General features: G+C 53.4%; 1 pseudogene; it reads left to right on the forward strand.

Annotated features, from left to right (window-relative positions):
* Positions 1-2,106: 2,106 nt before the first annotated feature.
* LOC115311855 lies at positions 2,107-4,689 on the forward strand (annotated as a pseudogene).
* Positions 4,690-5,236: the final 547 nt, after the last annotated feature.

Consider the following 5,236-nt stretch of genomic DNA (forward strand, 5'->3'; position numbering starts at 1 on the left):
CCTACGTGGTCCTCGGCAGCCAATGTGGAAGAAGTTCGTGTGCCAGCGGCCAGCCAATGCGGAGAAGTGCGTGTGCCAACGGCCAGCCAATGCCGAAGAAGTTCGTGGCGGGTCTCTCGGCGTGGTGGCTCGCTCGCTGAAGAGTCATCCACACGCGCACACACAGACACGGACACCCAGCTTGTACAAAGGCTGCCTCGAGAGCCGAGTTCTCCAAAGCCCCCGCACGAGCCGCCGGTCGGTGCAAGAGCGTGCTTTGCTCCACGTGAGCCAGGGGCACGCGCCGCTCTCGTAAACGTGGTACGGGTGTGTCGTAGCCTTTCACAATACTATAGTGACCGAATTGGCAGATAGGCTAGCTGCCTTTCCTCGTCCGGCGCGCTGACCGTAATCATGTTGCTGCGCGGGTTGATGCGAAACTTGTCGCGGGAGTAGACTTCGCGCGGCGACAGGCCGAGCTGCGAGACAACAGCTTACAGGACGTCAGGTGCCGAAACTTGGGCAAAGTCGAGTCCCCGGGGTCGGAACGTGACTTTATACCCCATAGGAAGAGGAGGAAAAGGGATCGTCCTCTTACCCTTGCGTCGCTTGGCTGCGATGGGCCGCTTCTTGACGGCAGGAGCCGAGGCAGCGTCGCCATCCTGTTTCTTCGGTACGGGTGGCTTCGTACTTCGCAGCCCGGGCCGCCATGGATTATTTAACGCTGCGGTTAATGTTACCGCGGACGATCGTCGTCCATCCTTCATCGGTACGCTGGCTCTTGATGATCTCAGAGCTCGCAGTATCACTCATCGGAGCTGTGTCCATGAGGCACCCGGCAGAGCGAACGCGCACGCACGCCGCCGATGCTTTCCCGCGGCGGGAAGTAGGCTTAGCTCCCTCCCGCAACGAGCGGGAGGAAGATTTGGGCGAAACAGTCCAAAAGCACGTCCACACCATGCACAAAAGTGTTCACAGGGTGCGCCCACCGTGCCGAAAAGACAGGTAGCAAGAAAAAGCTCGAAGAAACCGAAGAAAACGTCAGAAAGGAGCAGTGACAGTGGCGTACCAACTTGTTTTCGAGAGGGGGGGGGGGAGGGCAGACAAGACCCCCCCCCCCCCCCCCCCCCGGGCCGGGGGCGGTGGCCTTGGTATCCCTTGGAGCACTGCCGGCCAGTGTTTCCCCTGCCCAATGGCGGCTGTTTCAGGGGGGCGAAACACATGCCTTGCACCCCCACTCTCAGAACTGGGGAAGGGAGGGGGGGGGGGGGGCGAGCGCCTCCCTGGCCCCCCCGGTTGGTACGCCCATAGAAAAGGGCCAAAAAGCGGGAGCTCGGCGCGACGCGTCCACTGCGATCGGCCGCTCGTGGCGCCCAGCCGTCAGGGAGTTTTCTAATAGCCCACGCTAAAGCTTTGCGTACACAAAGAACAGCGTCGTGGTCACCGCGCATGCGCCGAACGTTAACCACGTTTTGCGCTTTGCGTGCGCTATTTTAGCGTACGCTATTTTGCGGAAATTGCGTGCGTGCGCAGTCTTTGCGCTCCTCCAAGGAGGATTCGTGATAAGTTGACTAAAGCCAGGACAAGCACAGTCAAAAAATGGCGGCTCCCAGGACTAGGGGTGTCGCGAACTTTTGTCGAACCGGAATTTTAAGTCGACCTTTCGGGGTTCGACTGGTTCAAACTGGTTCGACGAACCTTCCACCTTTTAAACAGATACGACCGGTTCGACTTTGTGGACAGTGTGGCCAGACCTTGATACAAGCATGTCTGGGTTTGGAGAACTCTTTTTTTTTATGCAAAGGGTTATTTTAATTTTATGAACATTTGCAAATAAAATAAACTAATTGTAATCACTTAAGAAGTTAATAACTTAATTTTTTGTACTGTATTACCTGAAATAACCAAACAGTGGTGCTCTTAATTCATTCCTTAGCCATCACCATCCAATCCGAAGCCAACTGGCCAGCCTGCCGCGCATGCGCATAGCAGTCGAATCTGAGTCGTACCTTTGCCGAACTCTTCCCAAGAAGTTCTAAAACGTCGAACTTGGTCGAACTCGAACCTCGACCGGTTCGCGATATATCCATCGATGTGACATGGGGCTCCAAACTCCCACCTAAGAACATGCATGCAGATAGACACAAGAAATGCCAAAAACATTACGCAAGACAACACAAGAAGGACCTCACAGATACTAACAATCCCCAACAACATGGTGGCCTACGTAGACGCTAGCCTCGGCACCACAGGATGGGCCACTGCGGTCACCTACCTCAAGAAACACGCAACCTGGACAGTGACACAAGGCCCCCTAGGCCATCACTCACCAAAATATGCTGAGTGCATGGCCGTCCTGCGAGCCATTAAAGGTGCTACACCTGCACCTAGGAACTGATCAGCAGCTAGTTCTCTATACGGACTCCCAAGAAGTGGTGAGAGAACTTAGACAACACAAGTACACTCCAAGTCCCACCATAAAAGCAATCTTTGACTATGCAATCCAACTATACCGGAACAAGGGGGCCAAGATCAGCGTCAGGTGGGTCCCCGGACATGAGGGAATACCCGGCAGCGAGCTTGCACACGAAGCCGCGCAGCAGGCGATGAGAAACCCCACGCACCCATCCCTGCAGCCCCGGCCTCCAGACGTCAGCCCGTCACGTCCACAACCGAGCGATTGCAACGACAATCCTCATGAGGACCAGAGGCCAGATTCACGAAACGATCTTACGCCAAAAATGTGCGTAAGACGAAACTTAAGAACAAATCCGTATTCACGAAACGAAATTTTCGTAAGTTTTGCGCAGGTTACGACGAAATCCTACGACAGCTCCGAAGCTGTCTTACGCACTTCTTACGATCAAATCAGCATGGCCGACAGCGTCGCTCAGTTGGTCGCGGCAACCAACGGATGTTTATTTTTCTACGTGCGCTTCTCACGCGTCCCGACTTCAAGCAGCAAGAAACAAGTAAAAAGTACTTGAAACAGACCACGACGAACGAACAAGAACGCTGGATCCACAGACACCCGGGAAAAACTTCAAGGGCCACAAGTACGGACGCCGACCGATCGGCAGATAGGCCTAGCAGGCACTCCGACTCGGCGCAGCGATGATCTGACGGTCCTTGGCGAAGACCGTCTGCCCACGACCGGCTGGCGTGCTGAATGGAATATGCCCGCGCGACCCTTGTGAACCCTTCCCGTATTATAGTTTGATCGCTGACCTCAATTCTAGATTAAGAGGTCAATCTCTTCCTCTTGCCATCCCCTTGTTTTCCGAGGCAACGGTGACGAACGCTGTCGTCGAAAAGGGGCTCTCATCGATTCTATCTCTGTTTTGTGTGATATCAAGCTCAAATAAACACCGTATGGATTACCTTCGCAACATGGTATGTACACTTTGTTATTAGTATTCCATTTTATTCTGACACGACTGCACCTCACTGTCGATCGCTGTAACAGTTCGTGGGTCGCAATGCCGGTCCAACCTTTCTTCGCCTGGTGTCACGTCAGCATCGAGTTGCAATTGTAAAGGACCGGTCCCGAAGCGCTTATCAATTCGCGGTCCAACAGCGCCAATGTGTACATACCATGTTGCGGGTCGTGCCCTTCGATCAAACGCGCGTGTCCGCTCCGTAGTGTGAACAGGCATTTACGTGGCTCTTGCTGACACTGTCGTAGTTCAAACGTATCTTTTTTAACGTCGGCTCGCTCCTGCATTTCCGAGGCCGCAAAAAACGCCGCGGCTTTCCCATCTACGTCGCTTTGCAAACGACTGCGGGCCGCCTTTTACCAACGATGACAGTTGTGTTGACTTGGTAGCGATCGAGTTCGTAGCAATCAATGGGGGTGGTTACGCATCCCGGCCTCGGCATTCGGGCGAGTTTAAATCGCGTTAGCGTCGACATATCACTGCACGGATACGAACCCCAGACAAGCGGTGGCAGAAAGGCCGGCTGTGTTTGTTATGAAAAATCCACGTGCTCCGAACGGCTCCGAACGGCTCCGAACAAATGCCGAGCTCTCCGATTGGTTGTTCGTGCTGCCGAAGACGCCGTCGCCATAGCAACAGCACCGGTAAGTTTTAGTTTCTCCGTACGACAACGTCGCTTTCCTCCTCTCACTTAAGAACGCGTTCGTGAATACCGATTTCTCCTCTCCTTACGATGTTCTTAACTTACGAACTTCTTAGCTAAGTTGTCGTAAACTAAGAAGCTCTTCGTGAATCTGGCCTCAGGATACGTACGACCCCGTTGAGGAACTGCGACTAGACCAGCAAAACAAGGAAACGCCTCCTAGGAAAATCCTTGTCCCCAGAGGAACACCCTATCCCGAAGGACACATTTCGAAGAAAAGAAATGGCGCTGCTACGGCGCATTCGCACTGGAGGGGCGGTGACTCCCAGCTTCCAATAAAAATTAGAACTTTATGCCCTCAAGAAAGAACATCCTTACGCAGTACCACCTGACCCCCGTTGCAAACTTTGCAGGGAGGAGCACTCGTGCCCCAGTTTGCACTACACACTCTGGGACTGCGAAGGTCTAAAAACGTACAGGCGCCTCATCTTCAGCATGATGGAACAAACCAACCGGTCGAGCAATCTCCGGCACTGAACGCACCCGGCGGGTGATTCCCAACGAAAGACTCGGGTGCTCAGATCGCTGTTAGAGTATATCTCTACGGGCGACCTGACATCCTGCGTCTAAACCCACTTCCCTGATTTCCCCAAAAGATGACGCCAGGGCACTAGGTCACTGCGCTGCAATGACTTCGGTCATCGGAGCTCTTTTAGATGTGTTTCTCAATAAACGTTTTTATCCATCCATCCATCCTGCCCAGGGACCAAGGACCATGTCTGCGGCAAGGAGGTTATAATTACTAAAAGGGGATAAATTGCAATATTTCTGAAACCTAGTCCTAAAAAGTTTAAACGATTGTTTAAACTTTAAACGTGACCATGAGATCTCTCTGATAATATATGCGCGTGACATGTCACGTGTGAGATGGGTGGTTGGTTGTAGAAATATTCCTTGCAGAGGTTGCGCACGCTCTGTCCAGTAGGTTTTATCAGATCGAAGGCTGGACGTGAAGCAAGCAAGCAAGCAAGCGGTCGGGGCGGATCACGAACAGACGACACACCGCTGAGCACCTGGTACACAGAACAGTCAAGGCAATCGCCGCAACCGCAAGGAGAAAACGAAAGCCTAACGTCGCCGGGACGCTAATTTCCGCCGGTTACGGGACGGGCGCTTG

The sequence above is a fragment of the Ixodes scapularis genome, unplaced genomic scaffold, assembly GCF_016920785.2.
Source record: "Ixodes scapularis isolate PalLabHiFi unplaced genomic scaffold, ASM1692078v2 PGA_scaffold4__175_contigs__length_147842914, whole genome shotgun sequence".
Classification (NCBI taxonomy): Eukaryota; Metazoa; Arthropoda; class Arachnida; order Ixodida; family Ixodidae; genus Ixodes; species Ixodes scapularis.